A 25,133-nucleotide genomic window follows, 5' to 3' on the forward strand; every position below is an offset into this window, starting at 1 on the left:
ACCCAATACCCATGGCAAAACATCAATGCACATGAAATAAATACATTTAAAAAAAAAAAAAAAAAAAAAAAAGGCCAGGTAGAAAAGCAAAGGAAGTCTTTTAAGACAGGTGTGAGCCAGGCATGGCAGTGCAGGCCTGTAGGTCGAGCACTCAGGAAGGCTGAAGCAGGAAAGATCAAGAGTTAGAAGCCAGTGTGTGCTACATAGCTAGTAGAGCTAGATTCTGTCTTAAAACAACAAAAAGACCATTGTCATTCTAAGGTAACTGTGTATGTGCATGCCCAAGTCTGCAGACTCTAAGGAATGGCATCCAAACCTACCACTGAGGAAAAGGGACTTCATCAGAATAATCCAGCTAAGCCACTCCAAAAATAAAATATGCAAACACAATAGCAATAAATCCCAGCCAGGCTGGGTGGTCCACCCATTTAATTCCTACACTTGGGATACAGAAGCAGGTGGATCCCTGTGAGTTCAAGGCCACTCTGGTCTACATAAGGAGTTCCAGGACAGCCAGGGTTACATAGAGGGACCCTGTCTCAAAAACCAAAATAAAATCTAAAGTTGCTATAATATATTACCTAAAATAGTCTTCAGTGAAAAATTATAGTTAACAGGAAAAGAAATAGGAAGCGACTTACACAGAAGAAAAAAAAAAAATCAGATATCAGACTTTACGCTCCCAGACATCAGACTTCCTAGACAAGAACTCTTAAAACTCCAAAACAATTGTCATAAGACCCAGATGTTCCACATCCTCCTCCAGGGTCTAGTCTTGACCTCCCTGTCTGCATCCTTTCTCCAGCCCACCAAATCCAGCCTGGAACCCACATACGGTGCCCTGGCCTAGTCTGACCTCCCATGCCTGCACTGCAAAAGGATCTCTAGGCTTTTTCCAGGACCCTTCCTAACTATCCCCCAACTCATAAGCCCATCCCACGACAGAGTCAACCTTTCCAACCAGCCAGATTTACCTCCATACTCCAGGCTTGGACCAGGAAGCACCTCCCGTCACCGGACCTCATTCCACCCCAGCCATTTTCAACCTCTAGACCCAATGCACCTCCACATCCTCTCTTCTGCCCCATCCCTCTGTTGAGAAGTCACATGCCCAGATCTCATTGCGAAAATACAAATATGAGATCAAGCCAGGGACTCCTCCAAAGCCTTCCGGTCCTGTAGAAATGCTTATCAGTGAGAATGACCTAGATGAACTTCAGGACACAGAACTTAAAAGAAAAACAACTTCATCTAAGAAATCAAGGAGTTTTAAGAAAACACAAACAGCTCCATGAAATTAAGAGCTGAAGGAGAACACACATCTGAGTGATGTTTGAGATAACATAAACCTAAGGCTGATAAAAATGACTAAGACAATCCAAGATGGGAACAGGATTCAGTAAGGAAATAAAAACACTGAAAAAGCTGGGCAGTGGTGGCACATGCCTTTAATCCCAGCACTTGGAAGGCAGAAGCAGGCAGATCTCAGTTAGTTCTAGTCCAGCCTGGTCTACAAAGTGAATTCCAGGACTGCCAGGCCTGTTACACAGAGAAACCCTGCGTTAAAAAACCAAACCAAACCAAATCAAACAAACAAAAAAAACACTGAAGACTGAAGAAGACTCAAGCTGAAATGAAGATGGAATTGAATACAAAACAAAACAAAACAAAAAAAAAAAAAAAACCCACCACCAACAACAATAACTCAACTAGAAAACTCAAAGGAAAACCTTACAAGTAGGATGAATCAAGCAGTAAATAGAATATCAGAATATCAGAACTCAGAGAGAAAACAAGCAAGGAACATGGAGAAAATTAAAATACAGGAAATATGGACCTCTCTGAAAAAAACCAAGCCTTCAAATAAGAAGCATAGATGAGGGGAAAAAATACCAAGTCAGTGGCATAGACCAGACCTTCAACAAGATCATAGACGACAAACTCTCCAAACCAAGAAAAAGCACACCACGACAGACACAAGAAGCACACAGGACTTCCAATAGATAGAACCAGAAAAGAAAATCCCCACAGCACATCACTGTTAATAAAACAAGAAAGTGTATAGAAAGCTTCGAGGGAAAAAACAAAAAACAAAAAACAAAAAAAACACATACACATAGCCCGTGAAATTCTGCCTTGCCACAAGCCTAAAACAACTGGAACAAGAGACTATAGACTGACACCTGGAGCCCAAATAAACTTACTTCCTTTAAACTGACATCTCAGCTGAGCATTGGTGGTGCACGCCTTTTATGCCAGCACTCGGGAGGCAGAGGCAAGTGGATCTCTGTGAGTTCGAGGCCAGCCTGGTCTACAGAGTGAGTTCCAGGACAGGCTCCAAAGCTATACAGAGAAACCTTGCCTGGAAAAACAAATAATAAATAAATAAATATCAACTTATCTCAGTATTTTGTCACAGTGATGGCAAGTTGACTAACACAGATATTGTATCTAGAATATGCAAGCCCCACCCCCAACTTGATAGTAAAAAGTAGTGAAGTAATAATACATGCTATGATGTGGATGAGCTTTTAAAACAAAGTGAAAGTCACAAACAACATACAGTGTATTATTCCATTTATATGATATTTCCAGACTAGGTGAATCTATGAAAGATTAATACATGCAGTGGTCGGGGAGTAAGCATTCAGGAGAATGGGGAGCAATTACTGACAAGTAAAGGGAAAGCTTTTTGGGGTTTGTTTCTTAAATATGTTATTCATTTATTTAGATTGGGGACACCTTGCAGGAGTCAGTTCTCCCTTTCCCCATGTGGGTCTTGGGGACTGAAATTACATTCTCAGGCTTGGCTGCCAGCATGTTTAGCTGAGCCATTTCAGCAGCCATGTGAAGGGTCATCTTTAAAGTAACTACCATGTTTGACATTGTTTGTGGTGCTGGCTGCCCACTATGAATACAGATTAAGTAGGTGAATGGTATGCTATATGGATCAATAAAGATGTTAAAAACAATCATGAAAGCAATTGGCAATATAGCTCAGTCAGCAGAGTGCTTTTCCAGGCTGGGTTCCATGCCCAGCACCACATAAAACACTTGTGATCCCGGCCCTCGGGAGACAGAGGCAGGAGGATCAGAAGTTCAAGACCGTCCTTGGTTTTCTAATGAATTTGAGGCCAGCCTGGGCTACACAAGACTCTGTCAACAAACAAACAAAAAAATCAAATTCACAACTTGATGACAAAAATTTTAAGTGAATCAATGTAATGAAAGTCTAAGTTACAGAAGAGGGAATAAGGAGAGAGGGCCAAAATTACGGAGGGCATGCAGATGCCTAGAGGTGGAGAATGCATGCCCTTCAGGGTGCTAGGCAAAGCCATTAACTCAGGTGAAGGCATCCACTGGCCTCTGATGCTGGCCCATCTGTCTCTCTCTCCTGCCATTTTCACACCCTGATTCCATTCTGGACAAGCTGTCTTGAGTTCTCCTACTAGAGGCCTCTGAGGCTGCTGTCTTCACCGCCTGGAATACCGCCCACTGCCTCATTCCAGTGGCGTCTAAGCACCAGCTCAAATCTTCAAGGATCCAAATCAGAAGAAACTGTTCCCTTTTGAGTGGAGATTTTCAGCACAGGCTGAACTTAACTTCTTACTGATGATGTATCCTGAGGTGTCTCTAGGATTTCACCTTTGTCCTATTTAATAACCCATGCAGGGACAGGACTTGGCCTCAAGGTTTAGTCCATCTCTCTAGGACTGACAACATGTTGCTCAGTAAAACTGTTTACTGTCTGCTTAATTAAAAATATAAGAACAGTGCATGGGTCTCTACAGGGATTTAGGTAGCTTTAAAATAGCTTAGGCACACGAATTTCAGTAGGAGAGGGTGAGGATTTGTGATACACTTATTTAATGCACACATTTTATTGACTTCTTTGGAATTAGTAGTGGGGAGCAGTCGATTTTTATTGCTATAATTAAGAATGGTGTCAAGAAGAGAAATGTCTGTTGACTGAGACTTCACCTATCTGTGTAAAACGTTTTATGCAACCAAAAGTAAGTCTGGAACACTGTGTGTGTGTGTGTGTGTGTGTGTGTGTGATGGGGCAGTAACATGTGGAAGTCAGAAGAGAGCCTTGTGCATCAGTTCTCTCTTCCACCTTGACATGGGATCATGGGATCAAACTCAGGCCATCAGCACAGTGAGTGAGTGGGTTGTCCACTGAGCCATGTTGCCAGCCCCAACCCCCATTTCAAAATCTTACTATAGACAACCTTACTTGTAGATTAAGGAAACAGCAGAGGACAAAGAGGTTATTTTCCCATCATCGCTGTCTTAAAAAGTCAGCTGGAAAGCTTTTTCTAGTAACAAAAGGAACCAGGTCCTTGAATGGCATCCTTGCTTCTCTTCATTGACCTGTAACACACTGGGCCTTAGTGTGTCTAAACCAAGTTAATCACCACGATCAATGAGCTGACCAGGAAGCACAGTGCATTCTGAACCTAAATTCCCCATAAACAGCCCTGGGTGTCACAATAAAGTGACAATATTGCATTCCTGTCTGACTCATATCAGGCTGTCAGAGGAATCCAGACTAAACGTACAGACTGCAGCGTTTGGTATCATTGTCTCAGCCTCACCCTCTCCCTTTGCCCTTATGGTGATTAAGCTGATGAGGTCTAATCCCTGAACCTTAACACAATCCTTGAGATAATCCACACAAAAGAGGGAGGGCGTGGTGGAGTTCCACTGCTGGTCCAGCGCTTGGAAGGCAGATGGAGGAGGGCCACTATTTGAGGCCATTCTGACTTATGTGTGTACGGCCTTGTTTTTAAAGGGCTCGAATAAAGTTACACAGACACATGTGTGCACACAAGCATGTATGCTAGATACCGGTTGATCACCGGGGAGAAAACTTAGAAAATGAGTCAGGTTTAGGGAAAGGGTTTTAGTGGCTCCTCTCATAACTATGACAAAGGTTTATTAAGAGCTTGGCGTTTGCTGGGTGCTGACTGAAATACTGTCCATCACAAACTAATTTGCTTAGTGGTAGGGCCCCAGCTGGCTGCATTTACTAAAGAAAAGGACAGCACAGAAAGGTACTGGGCTTGCCCAAGGCCACAAAGCTAAGGAGGGTGGAAGCAGGGTTCAAGCCACAACAGTAGAGATTCCAAAGCTCATTGCTTGCAGTTGTGCCCTGAGGACTGAAAATGACTGACAAGGCTAGGAAACCGCTGGGCTTGCCTGATGACAACAAGCAGAGCATGTATTACTTATGCCTCCTCCATTTTCCAGGGTACCTTCTACCTGTTTGGCCATCACTGAGTTAGATCCAGTCCACACCAGTGAAGTCCCAGAGCCTCAGCCAACACAGAACACTGACACACTGACTCCAGGTGTCCTAGAACTTTAGATCCCCCCCACCTCCATCATCTGAGCACTGGGATAACAAGTGTATATCATCACTATGTCAGGCCTATGCTGTGCTGAGGTTGGAGTCCAGGGCCCCTGTGGTGAACTACATCTCCATCTCTCCAGCTTTTAAATTCTGCTTTATTGACATCCTCTGGCACCTGATTATCTCAAGCCAAGGCTCACCATATCCTTGATACCTGTAGGCTGCTAAACTTGAAGGCAAAATTGAGGTCATTTTTTGCCCCCTAAATGGCCTCCCGAATCGATGCTTTGTAAAACGGAATAATGTGATTAAACAGAATATGGAAAAAGCCCTGGAAGAGGGGGAGGAAATGGAAACCAGAGATAAGTAAGAAAACAGTGCTTAGTGTCTTTATGATGATGGATCCTCCTTTAGGACACCCAGTCACAAGGAGAGACAATGTCCTGTCAGGTCCTTCCTCTGCCTAGGCTTAGTCTACACTGCTTTTCGAGCCTCGTAGTGACCCACTATGTTTGAGAATTCCCAAGCTGGGCAGAGGTCCTTTACTAGCATTCCTGGCTTAACCTAGGTTCCTGAGACAGTAGGGAAAACTCACCATGGTGAATGACTTTTACTATAGTTAGCTGTCTGCAGTTCACTATAAACAGTCACTTTTATGGCTGGGCTTCAAGCTAGAGAACTCATCTGAGGTCTCAGAAGCCACTGCAGCCATTCCAAGGCCAAAGAAGATGTCTTAGGCCCAGCAGGCATGGTCAGGAGGAGACCCAGAGCAGGCTGAGCCGGCTTCCTCAGCACATGTACAACCTTGTGCATAACCACCAACCAGCTCTATTTAAAGGAAAAACCAGAAAACTGTAGCTTAGAACCAAGTGTATGCACCCACACACATGCCTGCACCCACACTCATGAATACAACTCTCTCAACTGGCAGCAGATCTATTTATAAATGCATCGTTTTTAAGAATTTCTTAATTGGCAATAGTACATACTTATGGCACATGTTTTGGTACCTGTGTATTAGTGAGATGGCTATCTCTATCAAACTGGTTAACATCTTATCCAAGGCTCATCTCTCACAGTGTAAATCATTTCACTAGAGAGGTCAGGACCACGGGGGAGGCTGTTCCTCAGTAAAATCCTTTGCTACCAAAGCCTGGGCTTCTCTTCGTCAAGATGGAACAGAAAATAGAGGAATAAACAAGCCTGGAGACGAAACTTTATTGAGGTAACATGACAACGGGGTAAAAAAAAAAAAAAAAAAAAACAAAACACAACAGCAATGGATTCTCTCCCCTCCTTCTATGGGTGCTTAAAAGGTCTGAGGTTCAATGCATTTCCTAGAGTGTATTCTGTCCACACTCTGGGGTGTCCCACACCTTCAGAAGGAGAAAGGGCTTCAGCACTGAGCAGCCTTTGCTCACATTGCTGTTTTTCTTTGTTTGTGACAAGGCCTCATTATGGAGCTCAGTGTGGCTTTGGACATACAGCAATCCTCCTGCCTCAGCCTTATGCTAGGATAACAGACACGAGTCACTATATACTCAGCTTGCTCCCACTCTGTGAGTTGGCCCCTAATTTCCTTATCTCTATCCTGAAATGTATTGAAGAAAATTTAGCACTGCTTCAAATACAACCTCCTTCCTCTGGCTATGCAGTTCTTCCATTTCTTCTACATCCTCTCTGAGCCTCTCTGAGCCTTGGCAGTGTGTCCCTTGCTGCCCCACTGGAGTGGCATTTCCAGTCATCAGTGTTCTATTCTTAGTCAAGCACGTGCCATTGCATGAGCAGCCTCAGGCTCGCAGAATCTTACAGCAGGGCCGAGTTGCATGGATGGAGAGGGTGAATGGCGAGTGAAGGCCTGTGGAATGTCAGGCACGGTTCGTACCCATCTTCTCATCAGCTACCAACACTTACCAAATGAAACCAGCACAACGCTGAAAGGCTAAATGACGCGACCCAGGCCTTCCCTTCTAACTTGACTTCAAAGGTTTTACCTTCTTCAAGAGGCTTCCAACCTGCAATGGTTGCTTAAAGGATGAAAGAACAAAGGGACAATAACAGGTCCATAAAGCCCCACACGTCCCCACCCACTTCCCTAGCTGAAGGAGGAGGCCGCAGCCTTCACGTCTTTGTCCCTTTCTGGCTTGGTGACTCACCACCTCTGCTCTTCCAAGTTAGGACTCCACATTTGTCACCTGCGTCCTGAGCTACAGGTCCGTCCTCCCGGGCACACCAGAGCTGAGAACCCCACAGCTGTGCTATCTTTTTCCCCCATTCATCCCCATGGAATTCCAGACCTTCTTTCCAGCCCCAGAACCCAGCTAGCAGTCACAATAGGCCCTTCTCCCATCACCTCACCAGTATCAACCATCAAACACAGCCCACCCTTGGCCAGCTCCCCATATCCCGCCTCTTAGGGCTGGCCTTACCCAATAGTGTCTTTGCCCACCAGCCAAAGACATCAAAAGTAACCAATTGCAGAAGAACTATCTGCTAAGAATCACCTCCTCCACCCTGAGGAACAGCCTCCCCGACCAATGGGCTGCCAACCAAGCGCAATAAGCGCGCTGAACAAATAGAGTGGCGGTTGGGTTAGCCAATGAGCAGTGGGACACCCTTGGTTAGAGGCGTGGCAGAGGCGGTCGTCAGGGGCGTGGCGGCAGTTGCCTGGGCGGGGCCGGTAGCGGCGGGAGCTGCGCTGGCCAGGGGTTCCGGCTGTATTTCTATGAGAACAGCCGGCAGCGGCGGAGCTGCGGGAACCGGACTCAGGGCGAGCTGGACCGCTGGAGTCAACGAGCGCAGGTAAAGCCTCGGTTAGGAGAGCTCCACCTAGCCGCGATCGCTCTCTGGAGACGTCGGGTCAGAATCCCGAGTCCCCGGTCCCGAGCGTGGCTCGGCCCATCGCGCCGCAGCCTGTGTGCTCCGGGTCCGTGGGGACTGAATAGGGACTGTCATCTGGCACTGCGGGGATCCGGAGGGCCAGCTTATCTAGTGGCGGGGCAGCCCAAACCACGGGTGGGATACGCCTTCCTGAAGGTCCTTTGTCCTCCCCTGCTTAAAGAACCGAGTTTGGGGACAAGGCCGACAGAGGCCTCCTGGCTGCCATCCCCTGTTTCCCACCAATGCCTACTCTTGGGCCTGGGGAGGAGGTATCCGCCCGGCCAGTCTCTGGGAAGAGGGTTGCAGGATGCTGGAAACCTGAAAGGGCCTGACTACAAGCCCGGGATAATCGATGGGCCTCTCTACGTTTTGGGATCCCGGTGCTCACCTACGATGGATGGGTTCAAGTTCTAGGGAAGCAATTTTTGACCTACTTGGAGGCACACTTTATTGAGCTTCTGAGACAACTGTTCTAGGTGTTTCGTGGGCTTTCCCCATAGCAAGATCTGTCCAGCAGCGTCCTGGGCTGCCAGCCAGGCTAGGCAGCCAGAGCATCGACCTTGGAAGTGCCTAGGCAGAAGCCAGATGACAGCCACCTGTCTGGGATGCTTGGGAAGGGAAGGATTGTATGATCCGTCTGTAAGGCCCCTTCTCCATCCACCAATGCGCTCTAGATTGAGGGGGATACTTACCAGAGTCCACTAGATTCCAAAGGGGTGTTGAAATTCACCCATAATGATTTTTGAGGTTTTAGCTCTCATGTGCGTGTGTGCATGCCTGTATGCAAGTGGAATAGATTATACCAAAAGGTGAATTAATCAAATGGTTTACTTCAGTGTTCAGCTTGAGTTACTCCTTCTGGTTCCTCTGTGTTGGTGCGTCTACTTGCAGCTTGTCAGTTTTAACTGGCCCAGAGGCGGGTTCTGAGAACAGACACAGGAGAGATTGCAGGTTTGGCAGAGTCAACATGATCTGTGCCCAGAGCTTTTCAAGGGCCATTGCGTTATAACCACATAAGCAGAGTGCATTTCCCCTCTTTACTGCCTTGCCTGAAGGTCAGGAAGCAGAAGAAACAATTGTAAACCACCTTGAACATGTGAGGATAAATGAAGCTTCCAGTCAGCCAGAAGGCAGGCCAGTCCGTGCTGCTAATGGTCAGCATGGACTTGGGATCTTTTACAGCTGAAATGCCGCAGCTCATCTAATTCATTCCCTTTACTGTACAGGTAAGACTTGAGGCCTGGGATGGTCACCAGGCTGGCTGGTCATCACAGGGGCATGACTAAGAGTTAACCTCTTGACCCTAGATCTAACCAGGGCATGACTTAAATTTTACTCCCAGCCTAGTTCTCTTTGTTTAAGTTCTAGAGGAGCCCAGAGAGCGTCACGGCGCCTGGGTTTGAATCTTAGTCCCGCTTCTTCTTAGCTGTGTAATTTGGGACAAGTTATCCAACCTCTCTGTGCCTGTTTCCTCACCAGTAATGCAAGGAACAACGCTGGCACTTTGATTAAAGATTGGAGAAATATGTACCCTTGGGAACATTAGAACAGTGCCTGGCACACGGTAACCATAATAGAATTGCTAAATGTTGCCTTTCTCTGTAGCTTTCCTTCATACCCACCATCTAACATTCTTCATCCTTAAATATATTCTATATTCTAACCTGAGTTTCTTAATTGTATCACATTTTTTTTTCCTGTTTCCCTTGTATTGAATAGGATAATGTAGTTCATCTGTTAGTTCCCACCTTGTAATAACACTCTTCTCAGACACTGGTATTTCTGGTGTCTTTAAATGGACCAAAAGTGAATATTTCAAAGTGGTAGACCAAAGTCCCCCAGATCCTACTCTGCATGGTGTCCTTCCAAACTCGAATTCCCTCGGCCCAGCCTCCCTCCCCAGCTGTCAGTGTGATTCAGCTTGATTATAAATGGATGAACTTTTTAGATTAAGATTTCATGACCCACTGAATTAAGTGCTTTTCGGAAGTTCAGGGATCATGTGTCGAGTGCATTTAAGCAAGTTCCTTAGTCATTTGAGTAGGGGGAGCGGCAGCAGTGGCCTGGCAGAGACACAAGAGCAAGAAAGATCCTTGCTGGCCACCTACTTGTTCGTTCCCCTGTCTGCATTTCCCCACCCCCACCTCCTTTTTTTTTTTTTTTTACAGAGCTTGAAACAACCCAGATGGCAAAGCAATGGAGTGGTCTTTCTCTTTTCATTTTATCTGAAGTTCTCATCCATCCTTTTCTCTTTCACTTTCATTTACACTACCTCTTTGATGCTTTTTGAAGTCTACTAGGTTCCAAGGGAATGTTGATTCATACTGAAGTGCTGTCTGTGTGCGGGGCGGCTGAGTGCTGGGCTGTTTCCTGTAAATGAAAAGATGCCTGTCACTTCTGTTTCTTTGTTTCTTTTTTAATTTTTTTGCTTTTTGCAGAAACCCCATCCCCTGTAATTTTTCCTTCTCTAAGTGTCACCGAAGTTGATTACTCTTCATTGATGGGCTCCTAGTATTATGACCGCGAGTTTGGGGCTTTGCCTTGGATCCTCACTCAGCCATTTTAGAATAATGGTTTTCTTTTCTTTGATGCCTTGCTTTTTTCCCCTGGTGTTCTAACAGAAGGATGACTTCCTGGTCACTGGCATCCCCTCCTTCCCAAATTCACATCTTTCTCCTGATCAACTCTGACAGGACCTGCAGAGTACAGAGGTTCCTGCCCTAGAGCTTAGAACAATCTCTAGCCCTGTGGCAGACAGGGGAAATAACTCTCTTTTTCTCTCTGTCTTTCTCTTTTTATTCCCCCTCTTAAAATCTGGTTCTGTGGAACCCCTGGCAGATGGGCATTTTCAGTATAATGGAATCCCATCTGGCAGAATTTCTGCCAGGACCATAGCCTACAGTATTTGGATTTTTGGCTGTAGGGTTTGAACCCTTGTTGACCAGTTGAAGAGTCGATGACTGGGGTCATGAGGTGTTGTAAGCCTTTCTATTTCATCTTGGCTTTCCTGGGACAGATACTGGAAGGGTGGGGAACCTCTAGATGTGGTCTAGTGTTAGGATTATACAACAGCCTGTCATGGTCCAGCATTCATTCTCTCTCTCTCTCTCTTTCTCTCTCTCTCTCTCTCACACTCTGCTGTGGTGGTGATGTTTGAGACAGGATCTACATATGCAATCAAGGCTTGACTTCTCCTGGTCCTACTGCCTCAGCATCCAGGCATTCAACTCTGATGCCCAGTGATTACAGCCATTTTAAACCCTTGTGCTTCTGTTCAGTGTTGATAACATTGCAGTGGCTGAATTTATTTTCCATAGGAACTAGTTTTGTTTTTGTTTTGAGTCAGGGCCTCTTGTAGCCTGTGCTGGACTCAAACTCACTGTGCATCCAAGGATAACCTTGATCTCTTGATCCTCCCAAGTGCTGGGATTACAGGCATCACTAGCCACTACATTGTCTTCTTTTAAGGATGGTGTTTCCATTCACAGATTAATTTTTGCTATTTGGCTCCAGGGCATCATGTGTGGGAATGAAATCTTTTCAGTTTATAAAATGGCCACAGTAGATTGCTGAAGCACCCCATTATGACTCTGAAGTGTGTGTTCTGGGACAGTTGGACAAAGGACTTGTTACACACAGACCCATTCTCTGATCTGTCATAATTATCAGGCAATAGTTAAATAAAGAGCTGATTAAAGAAGCTGAACAGATTTGCATAGTTTCTGATTTTTCTCTTGTCTAAGTGGAGCCCAGGTTGGCCATAAACTGGCTGAGGTAAGGGGTGGCCTTGACTCTGGAGAGGCTGGCATCACAGGCTGTTGCGTTAGTTCGCTGGTTTGTTATATGGTAGGTACTGAGGATGGAACCCAGGGCCAGCATTCTGTCATGAGCTACATCCCCAGCCAAGTGGAGGTTTGTTAGTGCTCTAGTTCTTCACCAGGTATATGTTGGGAACACTGATAGCCAAACCAACAAGTGTGTCTGCTTTATCAGGCAAAGCTATTTTGTTTTAAATTTGGGTCTATTTAATTTTTTTTAAAATGTAATGCTCTTTATTCAAATTTTGGTGGTTTGTTTGTTTTGAGATGGGATCTCTCTTTGCTCTGGCTGACCTAAAACTTAATAGGTAGACCAGGCTAGCCTTGAACACACAGACCTGTCTGTCTGCTTCTACCTCCTATGTGCTGGGACTAAAGGTGTGAGCCACCACACCTAGCTTTGTCTTTGTTGTTGTTCATTATAATTTTTTTTAATGTTGTACACTTATTTACTGTTTGTATTTATATATATGTATACATGCCATGGTGTACATGTTATGATTAGACAACTTTGGTGGCTGGTTCTCCCTTTCATCCTGTGGGTTCCAAGGATCCAACACAGATTGTCATGTTTAGTGACACCTTTATCTGTCAAACCACTTTTCTGGCCCAAGTAAAAACATATTTGAAGAAAATATACATTGAAAAGTACAAAATATTGAATCTATATGAGAAATGTCACTCTTGGAAAATGCAGTTCTGGTTAGGTTTTTTTGTTTTTTGGGTTTTTTTTTTTTTTCTTTTTTTTCTTTTTTAATGGGCAATACCAAAGCCAAGTGTGGTAGATTACATCAGTTATCCCAGCATTTGGGATGTTGGGGTAGGAGGATTGCCACAAGTCCAACACCAGCTTAGGCTACATAAGAAGTTCCAAGTCAGCCTGTTTTACAGCGTGAGAGTCTATCTCTGTGGTGAAAATGGTTACCCAGTTTTTTGATGAGAGAATATTTGAAAAGTGCAAAGATTATGAAGTAAATGTATCTCTGTCTTGACCCCTGCATCGTCACCTGCTTTATATGACATGCCCCACCCTTTTTTATCCAAATGGTAGCACAAGCTGGTTTGAAATTGTACTTTCTTCACTTAATTTTTCTTGGCAAGATGAAACACGCATCCACGTCACCCTGCATGAAGGCCGTCTATTTTAGGTCTCGTTTTCTGCTCTGAAGGCTGCTGAGCCGCCCTCATGTTTAGGCAGCAGCTTTGCAGGAGCATCTTAAAGCATTCTGTGGCCGTTTGGAGACAGATGTTTCTCTTTGTCCTACTCTGCTGTCTAAAGGTCCTATTCTGATCCATTTTCTCCACCAATTAAAGGATTAAAAGAGGGGGGATCCTCAGGCACAGCAGGCAGCAACAGATAACAGATTTTATTAAAGGGAATTACCATACACAAATATCAAAGTGCACAAAAAGAGAGACTCCCCACAAAGTGGAGAGGGCATCCAGAGACTGAATCACCCCATTCCCACCCCCCAACACACACCTGGGCTGGGAATTGTGTTTCTGGGCCTGGGATGGGTCCCCTTCCCCTTATTTTGTATTGGTCAACTTAAAGAAAGGGAAGCAGATAGGCTCAGAGCTTCAAATAAACATGTTGGGGACCAGCCTTGAATACCTGACAGCCTGGATGGGTCAATCAGAAAAGATGTCTGCTGGTGGAAGAGAAAACCTGCCAGGCCTTTGCTTTGGGTTAGGAGGGTGAGGAAGTTTGCCATTTTATTATTTACATGTGACCCCTTTCCTTGTCTGTCTGTCTGTCTGTCTGTCTGTCTGTCTGTCTGTCAGGAATTGCCAGGCTCCTAGTCCCAGCTTGGAGAGGCAGAAGGCTTCTCCAGGTTAGTCTGTGAAGGAGAGCTGGGTCAGTGAGGAGTGAGGGGCACATAGACCCTTGGGCCCCAACCCACCAAGCCCTTAGAGCAGAACATGCAGGCAATGTCAGAACCAGTTGGCTGTCATCTCTGGTACCCAGAGAGTTTCGTTTCCAGCTCCTGTCATCTGGACTTGTGTTCTGCACCACAGCTTTCTCTGTGTTCTCACCTTTGAACAGCAGAGAGGAACCTGCCCTTCCCCTCAGGACTTCCTGTTTGGGGAGCATTAATAAGTGCCACACCTCTTTTCTCTTGCCTCAGGAAGAACCAGCTCTGATAATGTCCATTGCCCCCAGATCTATACTGGACTTTTGTTGAGCTGATTAGATCTTTGGGTCTAAGGAGAGGGTTCCCTAGTTCTCCACAGTGGAGTTTTCTGTGGCTATACTTGTGTTTTAAATAACCACACTGATTTAAACATGATCATTTGGTCTTCTGTGGTTCTTAGATTTTGCCTGTAGGTTTTGGGTTTTCTTTGAATATGCCTCAGCCTCTATCTTGCTTTTATTTTCCTCTGAGTTCGCTCTAAAGTCACCTTGGAAATGACTGAATGTTCAAGATGTTAGTCAGAGAGGCCAGTCTTGAGTTATTACCTCCTGGTCCTAGCTCACTGCTGGGCACCCACGGCTTCCCTCCATGTGCACAGGGACCTTCTTGTGCACACGAGGACGGGGGTGTTAACAGTGCTAACAGTTATTCTTTTCCAGAGACAGAATCTGCCAACAAGTGCCCCCAGTTTGTGCACCATCATCTGGTCATGTATTTGTATACTGTTTGCTTAGTCATGTCAGTGAGGGCAGTGGAAAAAAACAAAACAAAACAGGAAGTCCAACACAAGTTCACCAAAATTCAAAAATTTTCAAATAAAGAATGCAAACCTAAGATTGCTTATCACCTTCATTTTATTCATGAATAAGTAGGCTGATAGATAAGTTAGCATCTAAGGAAGTTAGGTGTCTTAGAATGCAGGGACTCTTCTACACAAAGTTAAAAAGTTGTCCTGGTGGTTGGTGAATCATGGCATTATGGCATTTGGGACGGCCTAGGCTCCCTGATGAAGACTGGGTTCATGAAGTGGCCTCACCTTCTTCAGCTTCCTTAAGCAGTACTGGGAAACTAAGTCATCCATTCGGTCCAACTTTTGGTGAGCTTACAGATCCAGCATCTTTGGTGGTACAGACCATGAGTTTCTAGCATGATAGAAAGAAGTAAAACTGATAGGGGAAATTGTTCTTTAACTCCCTGGGGTCTGGATTCATTCATGTGTGAAGTGCAGTATTGGATTTCTTTCTTTCTCTCCCTCCCTCCCTCCAAGACAGGGGTTTGCTGTATAACAGCCCTGGCTGCCCTGGAACTGGCTCTGTAAACCAGGCTGGCCTGGAACTTACAGAGCTCCATCTGCCTCTGCCTCCTGAAAGCTGGGAGCTGGGACTAAAGGCATGCGCCCCGCCACCACTGCCGCCGCCACCACCACCTGGCTTGTGTTGAATTTCTTAAGGAATGAAAGGTGGGAGATGGCTAAACCGTGAGCTCAGCAACATTAGCTAAGGAATAGGATTAGGTAAGACACTTGGCAGTGTTTGCAAACAAGTTTTTCTGAACTGTGCGTGTGAGCCTATTAAGCACATGATGTATCGTGTCAGGAGGTGGCCTCTCCTCAGGTCCCAGGTCCTGTTTGCTTGCCTCTGTAGCACCAGTAGCACCTTGGGCTAAAATTTCCCAATCCAGTGCTCAGGGTCTATTTGTGAGATTTCCTGAGGCCTCATGAAATGAACACTCAGCACTTAGTCTTCTTTGTTTTACGTGATTGGTAAATGGAAAAACTTGACAGGCTCATCCTGGAATGTTGGGATTACTAATAATATTAGGGTCCACACATACAGCCTTGGTACCCCTCATGTATGTGTGGGGAATCCTGATGAGTTGGAGCCAGGAAACCCCATTATAGAGAAAATTCAAAGATGGGCTTAGCACAGAAAAGAGGCAGGGACTTTTCAAATGAAGAAATAATATGGTAAATAATAATAATAATAGGATAAAATAAATCATTCCAGTGACCTAAACACAATGTCAAAATGGCAGCAGCCAGCAGCCAAAGCTTATTTGTCATTGTGACGCATGAGTTCAGGGGCCGTTGCCCTGAACTTGACTGGAGCTGAAAGCTGGGGTTGAATTTGGATCTCATTGGCTAACTCCTGTCTGTTACTAGATAACCACTCATTCCCTTGATAGCTTTTTATTGTGGAGATTTTAAAGATACACAGTAGACAAAATCATGTAGTGAGCCCCCATGACCCCAGGGCCCTTCACTGGCTTTGAGTAATGGAATTTCTTATAGTCTAGCAACTTTCCCAACCCACATTATCTTAAATTCAACCCCAAGCACATTGTTACATCTGTACATATCTCTTCAAAATACTCTATTATTACGAATCTAACATTAAAAAAATTTAACACTAATCCTTTTAACATCCAGTATGTGATTATTCATTGAATGTAACTATTCTACAGCCATACCACCCTGAATATGCCCAAGCTTGGCTGATCTCTTGACTGTAATCATTCTGGTTCATTGTTCTACCATTTATGACGATGTCTCTTTGTATCCTTGTCTCTTTTTGAGGTTGTTATTTGTGACCGGGCCTCACTGTGTAGCCCAGGTTAGCCTGAAGTGCACACCATTCTCCTTCCTTAACCCTCGCAAGTGCTGGGATTACAGGTGTACACCACTGTGCCTGACTTCTTGCACGTGCTAGGCAGGCCCTCTCCTCCTAAGTTTCAGAGCCCCCCTTTTCCTTTCTCCCCCTCTCTCCGGTTTATTGGAGGAACTGGGTACTTTGTACTGTAGAGGGTTTTATCTGCTTTTGAACAGGCAATGCATCGACATGGACAGGTACATCACAGTAAAGACTTAAGAGTGTTCCCAGAAGTAATGACCGTTACTAGTGCCTCCTATATTTTTTAGATGTATTTTATGTGTAGCACAGCAGATGTGTGTTACATTACTATCCCTTCCTTTTTTTTTTATGTAGTTGACAGCATATTGCCCATGTTTTTCTCTTCCTTACTTATGTTCAGGTAACATGGAATAATATATGTTAGCAAATTGCCACATGTATCATTTGGCAATCTATTACTTTTCTAATGTGTCTGTTTATGAAATTGTTTAACCTGGAAATGGAGGGAAAATCAACCTTCCTAGGATTTTGTGATTGGCCTGGAATCTTCGATTCAGGGGAATGAATGTTCACTGATTTCATGTGTTCAGCAAATGCTCATGGGGCTGTTTCTGTGCTGGAGATGACACTGGGACTCTGCTCTGAGCACCTTTCCAGGGACTTGGGCACCATGGGCCTCTCTGTGGGTGGGTGGGTGGGGAGCTGAACTGTATTCATTCATACTGTAAACTTCAGCTTCCAAGGACTCTGGTTGCAGTTCCCTCTTCCCATCTGAAATGTGCATAAAGTGCTCACTCATTCTTGTCAATGCCATTGGAAAAAAAAGTGACCTGAAAAACGAGATGATGGAAAATGCCAAGGAGAAGAGACAGCCAAGGATATTTCCTCCAATTTAGAAAATAGCCCCTTATGTCTGTCTTTGAATGGGAAAGGCCTTAGAGAACTCCCGTTGAGGGGCTGAAGTGGTGGGCTCCATCCAGCTCTAACACAGGACCCCCTTCCACGTGTTCCTAGAGCCTTTTCCAGAGCCTAGCTCAGGGAGGGGTGCCTGGGCCTCAGTTTCCTTGCTTGCATTCATAACATTCAATGCTGCTGCAAGTACCAAATGAGGTAATGTCTTACTTTGTAAGTAGTAAATTATGAAGTTGGCCTCTGCTGTCAACACAAGTGCATTTTAGGCCTTATTTGAGGAGTAATTAAGGTCATGTATTAACATCACTCACACTTGATAAAACTGTGGAGCTACCCAAATAGAACACTTCCCATCATCCAGTTCTGTCAGAGCCAAATGTGATACTAGATCCCGGGACAAGCCTGGGTGGGTGATGGAGACCCTAGTGGTCTGCAATAAGGGAAGGACTGTGCATTCGAATGTGTGTGTGTTCTGTATATGTGTGGTATTTGTGTGTGTGCGTGTGCGTGCGTGTGTGTGTGTGTGTTTAGTATTTTTTGTGTGTGGGGTGTGTGTGTGTGTGTGGTATGTATGTATGTGTGTGGCGGGGTGGTATATGTGTGATGTGTATGTGGTATGTGTGTGTTGTGTGATGTGTGTGTGGTATATATGTGGTGTGTGTGTGTAGAGGGATGTTCCTACACACAGGTGATCCATTTATTGCCTTGGTACCTGGCAGTGTTGGTGATGGGAAGGTGGTTATGGCTCACAGGCAGATCAGATAGCAGACTAGCCAAGCTTAAGGAGCTGTCATATGTTTCTGGAATGAGGTTTTCTGGTCTTGGATATAGGAAGCTCCTTCTTTTCCCTCTCTGGTGAACACACCATTTCCAAGTTTGCATGGCATCTGTATCTTTAAACTCACAATAGCAAGATGCTCTCGCATAAGGTGCTTGCTTTGTCTACCCCATTTAAGCCTCTCAATGACTCTTCAAGGAAGGTCCTATTATAGCCATTTAATGAGGTACCAAGAGGTTAAGAAACTTAACCAAAATCATACAAATAGTGTGTAGTACAATTGCACTTCAGGCCAAACCTGTCTTTCCCGAGTAGCCCCCTCCCTTGCAGAGGAAGTCTCTCAGGGAGGTGGAAAATTATGGGACCAATTGCTCTAAAGGACTTCTGTTTCCCTCAGATGCTAAAACGGAAGCTTATTTTATAATCCAACCGGCTTCTTGGTCTAGATTAACCTAGGATTAGTGCTAGTCAAATGAGCTTATGTCCACTAGAAAACACTATAGAGAATGCTGTGGTATCGACTTGCCTTCTAAAGGTCCCAGCTCCTTCCAGTCCATGCAGAGGTTTCCAGCTCTGTTTCCTTTGGGGGTAGGGTGGGGAGGGGAGACTTTCCTTCCTTCTGCCTATGATCACTTGTTTCCACCATGAGTTATCTTTATTTGGGAGACAGCCATGTCTGAAGTAGATTTCTCACTTTTTGGCCAACTGAGATGTTCTTTAGTCACATAGGGAAGAGAGTAGGACAGAAATAGCTTTGGACAGTAGCTTCTCTGAATGACAGAAAATTGAAAACCTTCATTTTGGATAGAGAAATGGTTTGCCAGATTTTCAACATGGTCTTTAAAATACCTAAAAGCTGTCACTAGCCCAGGTCACTTTGAGCTTTCTCTCTCAGCGCACAGGGGCAAGGCAGCTGCCCACCTCTCAACCCAGTGGAATACTCCGGTAAGGAAAGTCTGCCTAAGGGTCACAGTAGTGGTACGTCAGGCTAATTGAGTCTTTCCCACCAGCTTGATCTGTTTACATGATGCCCACTATGCAGAATGTCAATAGGAAGATTTTGTTAGAAGGTCATTGGCTGGGATCCCCAGTACAGAGAGTAACAAGAGGGGACTCATCATTTTTATGAAGAGATAACAATAGCAAATTTTCTGGTCACAAGCAGGCGTTTATGTGTGAAGGTAGACCATTGTGGTCTTAGAGTCTACAGGAGATAGGCAGAAGTTCCTACAGAATGAGCTGTCGTTGTGGCTCCAATGGTGAGTGACAATACTTGTCCCAACGGAGCCAAGAGTCTGGTTCCAGAAGCCAAGTAAATGCTCCTCACACCTTCCAGCCTTACGTCAGTCCCTCACATGAACAGAAGGATATACTCGGCTCATTACCCACTGCCATGACAACATTTGTGTGGCACCTTCTTCCAGGCTGACTCCTGGAATTCCCCTTTTAAATAGAGCACTGAAGCGTCATTCCACAGTGACTCATGGTCCTCACTCCAAACCCATCCCTCTGGCTCTGCCTGCCTCACACTCTGAACCTCAGCTTAGCTGTGACCCTGACAGCCGTACACGCCCCATTCCTCACTCTCCTCAAGGATCCCCAAGTGTAATGCCATCTCCCTCTTCCCCTCTGCTTCCTCTTTGAGTGCCCCCAGGGTTTTGTTGCTGGCCTTCAGGAGTCGGCACTTATTCCTGCACTATCCGCTGCTCTACAGATCTGTGTATTATACTTCTTGTGTTCTACCCACAGGAGTAAGACTGAAGCCGAGGCCTTTGATACAGTGGGATTAGGGTAGAATGACAGAATAGGGTGTGGTCTGTAAAGTGCCCCCTCCCACAGTTGGCATGAACACTTCTCACAGTTGATCTGAGCACATCTCCAGGAGGCTCTGTCCTTTTCATTTGCAAAGCACTGCCTTGGCCACTTAAAGCAGGTGGGTTAATTTTTGGTAATGGTTGTGTCCTCTCCCCTATTGTGCGGAAGGATTTGCCCTCCCTGGCAGCTTTCTAACCTCCCACTGGAGAAGTGGCAGTGTTTGTGTGTTGGGAAGGCCCTGCTAAGGAAGAGCTCTGGCAAGGACCTGTCTGCTGGTCCTTACAGTGTATGTCATTGAGGAAGGGTCCGGTGTTGACCTAGAGCAGGTGTCTGTTCGTTATGGGCAAAACTAAATTTGGACAAAAGTTAAAAGAGGAAGGCTGCTGGCAGACTCAGAGTGGCAGTTGGGACTCGTTCTCCGGCTTTAAAAAGGCTGAGAAGTTTTGCTTCCAGAGTGGGAGGCAAGAGAGAGAAGGAGCGAGGCCCAGAGCAACAGCAGGGTGTTTGTATTGGATGGATGGGAGACAGGAACATTTGAGGGTGTGAACTTACTTCTATTTCTTTACTTGGCAAAGCAATCCATTTAGCTCAAACCCCAAAATATACCATCCCTTTTGCTTCCTTTTGAATTTTTATTTTTCTAGATTGTTCAGTATCCTCCATGCAAAGATCTGATAAAACCAAGCTCAGGGCTGTATGGTGGCAGATGCCTGGCCACGTGTGTTAAAAAGTCCCTTACAGCTGCTTTCAAACGGCTGGTTCTCTAACCCAGAAGTAACTTTCCATTAAAGAGCTCAAAATGTTTCTGAGCCTCTTGTGTGTCCAAAGATATTTTATAATTTTAAAGCCTCCTTAACCCACATGGTTCCTGTAGATCCATAGTTCAGCTTGTTTTCCTCTTTAGCCTGTAAAGGAACCTATGCCCCCTCCTTTTTAGACAAAAGTACAAATTAACATGAAGTTTCTAAGATTGTTTGGCAGACTTGGGATTCGAGCCCAGGGCCTCTGATCCTAAAACCTGTGTTGTTCGGATAGGTCACATGAGCTCTCAAGCTGTCTCAAAATATCCAGGGAGAGCAAGAAACTCACCAAAGCTGCACAGCACAACGTGCTTAGGGGACAATCACTCTAGATGTCATTGGTAGAAGGGTGTACATGGTATTTTCTCTCTCTCTGACATCGAGTCCCCACTCTCTGGGTTTTACCACTTGGGTTGTGCCCTGGAAGTTTGAGTTCTCAGAATCCATCGAACATCTCACACTCCCTTTACTTCATTTTTAGTCCGCATCCCTCAATCAGTGGTTTGTACTTATCTGTGTTGGCTGCTTACACCTGTTATCTGAGACTGGGTCTCAGTGGAGCCCACGTGACCTCCAAACCTGCTGCTATGGACTGATAGAGGCTCTTGTTTCTACTCATAGCTTCCAAGGTGTGCTTTTACAGCTTGAAGAAGTCAAGTGTGCCTTCCAAATCTGGGCACACTGCATTCTCTTGCCCTCAGAGCCTTCTGTCAGTCTCAGAAAGATGAAGATGCTGGAGCTGTCATCACTGTTTAGTTTTTATTAAGGATCCAGTGGTACAGCCCTGAGGAGAGCCGTTGCTCTAACTGCTGATAGAATTCATCCTAAGAGCGACAGAGCCGGGAAGGGTGGGAGGATGAGCCAGCTCCAGCAGGCCTGGAAGGATGAGATGAGTCAGTTTTCCCTGTGGGGAGGTGAAGGGCTTGGCACGTGGGTCAGATCTCCTTGCAGATCTACTGTTTGATGCTCACCATGGTGAGATGCAAGATTGGCAGCTTCCTACCCATGCTCCCACTGGCTCCCACCTGCATCCTCATTCACTCCCTGCTGGAATCGTGTCTGCAGAGTGGCAGCTTGTCTCTGTGGCTCCTGGGACATGCCCGGAGTTTCTTTTTGCTGTAGATCTGGAGCTGTTCTCTTCACTGTACCCTTCTCTGAAAAAATCTGGGAGATGGGTCTGGGGATGAAACTTTGTTGACAGTGCCGCCTATCGTTCATGAAGCCTGGGGTTTGAGCAGTACCGCGTATAACTGGACACAGTGTCACATGCCTATAATCTCAGCACTTGAGAGGTGGGGGGAGGCATAGGATCAGGAATTCGAGGTTATCCTTGGCTGCTTAGTAAATTCTGGGTCATTCTAGAATGCATGAGACTCTGTCAAGAAAGAAAGGAAAGAAGGGAGGCAGGGCTGGGTGGTGGCCCACACCTTTAATCCCAGCACTCAGGCGGCAGAGGCAGGTGGATCTCTGTGAGTTTGAGGTCAGCCTGGTCTACAGAGCGAGTTCTGAGACAGCTAGGGCTGTTCCACAGAAAAACCCTGTCTGGAAGTGCCTGCCCCTCCCCCAAAAAAGAAGGGAGGTGAGGTGATAGGTGTAGGTCAGCCCTTCTGGCAAATGAAGCAGGGACCTTAGTTAGATTCTGGTAAACGGAGAATTTGCTTTGAAAATAGTTTAGTTTTAGTATAGGTTTTTGAAAATTCAACATTTGGAGTTATTGAATCTCCTATTAAAATATTTTCTCAGAAGTGTCCTCTTTGAAGATTCTGGAATCTCTAGAGGAAACAGCTGGCTTTTGTTTTTGTTTGTTTGTTCCTTCTCAGCATGGGTTGGTTTCTTTATGGCAGAGAACATTTCTGAGTGGAGGAGGGGCAGGTTCTAGGCATTCTCCATCCTTCTCTGGGCCACACCACCTCCCCCAGCACCAGCTTCTTTGCAAGCTGGAGAGATCAGCTTCTTTAAAGCATTTCTGCAAATGCAAAGTGCCCAATTAAATGATCATGTTTAACTGGTGACTCAGTCTTCAGATATTTTTAGTTTAGTGAATTTCTTTCGTGAAGGCTGGTGGGTTAGCAACCATTCCTGACATTTCCATGTGAAGTCTTCATGTTCTTGCCTTTCTGAAAAAAATCCCTTTTGAGGTTTATTCTATTTTCTGTGTATGGGTGTTTTGCCTACATGTATGTATTTGTATTACGTGCATCCCCGGTACCCACAGAAGTCAGAAAAGGCATCAGATACCCTGGTGATGGAGTTGTGGGTGGTTGTAAGGCTCTCTCCCTGTGGGTGCTGGGAACCGAGCCTGAGTCCTGAACTGAACAAATGGCCTTTACCCCTGAGTATCTCTCCAGACTCTGGTCTTGTTTTTGTCTGGGAACTCAGAAGCCATTTTTGGAAAACCTTAGGACTTTGTAGAAGAATACAGTTCAATAAAACTATCATCTGAGTGCATTTGCACACACACACACAAAAAAAAAGGGATTTCAAGATCTGAATTTTTAATGAAATGGAAGGCAACATTAACATAAATATAATTATCTACCATGTCTTCTATGTAATCAAATTATGTGTGACTTTGTACAGACTTTCATCTTCCAGGATCTAATATATGAGAGATGTCAGTCTAAGTCAGTAAGTGTGTGTGTGTGTGTGTTTATTTATTTATGGCTGGCTACTGAGGGGTCTTCTAAATTGTAGCTTTCAGCCTCTCAGCTCCAGCAACTTCAGCATGGGAAACCTGCTCTGATCTCCCTGGGTGGCCCCAAGAGTCAGCAGCAGCAGTTATCAAAGGAAAACAGCTAGTTACTGTTTTAGCTGATGCTAAAAAAATTAATGCCTCTTGGCATTTTTTAAAATGAGAATTGGTGCAGTTGCCAGGCGGGCTTTCTCATCACTTGGGAGTTTGAAACAGTGGTGGTCCAGAAGGAGGGTCTTTCAGAGCCCAGAGCACATGAGTAGAACACTCTGTCCTCTGCAGACTCTGAGGGAGAGCACATGTTCTGTGAGCTGCTGGCTCAGATGCTCAATCACCAGGAGTATTAGACCCAGGGTGGGACCCAGGTTGTCAGGGATTGCCCACTTCTCAGTAAATGAGGTGGAATCTCAAAACCTCTTGGAAGTTCCTCTGAAAATCTCCCATCTGTGAAAGTGTGATTGAATAGAAATGTTTCCTGTGGGCTCAGGTGCTTGAATATTTGGTTGGTTGATGGCACTGTTTAGGGAGGTTTAGGAGATATGGCCTTGCTGGAAGAGGTGTGTTACTAGGGGTGGGCCTGGAGACAATCCGGTTCTATGTCTGCTTCCTGCTTGGTGTTCAAGATGTGACCCCCAGCCTCCTGCCGCCACTTCTGCCCCACTGCCATGGACTCTAGCATTCTGGTACAAGGAGCCCAAATACCTTGGTCATGGTGTTTTATCACAGCAATAGAAAAGTAATTTAGTAGCAAACAACTCCAGGGTGCAAAGACACCTGTTGAGTGGCCACTAGAGTTTCTCCTAGCTAGCTTCTCCTGGGCTTGTCACTTAATTCCTGTGTTATATGACACCTCAGACTTCTCGGTGAAGTCCAAAGGTCCTGTGCTGCCCACACTAGGGTTGACTGCATTTTATTTATTTATTTATTTATTTATTTATTTATTTATTTATTTTTGCCAGACCAGTATGACATGGAGTAGACATAGGCCGTATTTTTGAGGCAGGGTGTTGTTTCTTAACTCCCTAACACCTTCAGTTGCCAGAGGCCTTCTGTGTGCTAGCCTAGAGTTATGGGTCAGGGTGGGGAGAGGCATGGACTTCCCTACAAGGGGAGGAGGTAAATATAAGGGGCTTGACTTCTGCAGGAGGACCCTCTGCAGGACACAGTGGGAATACTGGAAGGCTGTTACCATAAAACCAGGAGCTACATAGCTTGGAACTTTTTTTTTTTTAAGAAAGAGTTTCTCACTGTGTTCCAGACCAAGCTGGCCTGAGCTTGCCCACAGTCATCCTGCTTCCGCACCCCTGAGTCCTGGTACTCCAGTGTGTACCACCATGCCCAGCTGCTTGGAACCCTTTGAAGATCACCATCTATTATCCAGTGGTGGGTTTAATATAATAGGGTTCCTCTGTGGAGAAGTCTGGAGGAGAATGCCCTGGGATTAATTTTAATTTTGTTGGAGGTGTCCCAGCAGAGCATCTGCTAGCTGTGTCATCATTTGATGCTGCCCTGATGCATATAAGCCAGGCTTCTTTT

At 45.4% G+C, this 25,133-nt stretch overlaps 2 protein-coding genes across 2 annotated transcripts in view; both read left to right on the forward strand.

Moving 5' to 3' along the window:
• Aen (apoptosis enhancing nuclease) overlaps positions 1 to 25,133 on the forward strand; it is a 467,932-nt gene that overhangs the window by 383,580 nt on the left and 59,219 nt on the right. The window lies entirely within an intron of this gene.
• Positions 7,993 to 25,133, forward strand: part of Abhd2 (abhydrolase domain containing 2, acylglycerol lipase) — an 85,508-nt gene continuing 68,367 nt past the window's right edge. Inside the window, exon 1 of the mRNA XM_051206590.1 lies at positions 7,993 to 8,158. The gene's annotated coding sequence lies outside the window, so the exon portion shown is untranslated. The remainder of the gene's footprint in view (positions 8,159 to 25,133) is intronic.

Source organism: Phodopus roborovskii, unplaced genomic scaffold (genome assembly GCF_943737965.1).
Source record: "Phodopus roborovskii unplaced genomic scaffold, PHOROB, whole genome shotgun sequence".
In the NCBI taxonomy this organism is placed as follows: Eukaryota; Metazoa; Chordata; class Mammalia; order Rodentia; family Cricetidae; genus Phodopus; species Phodopus roborovskii.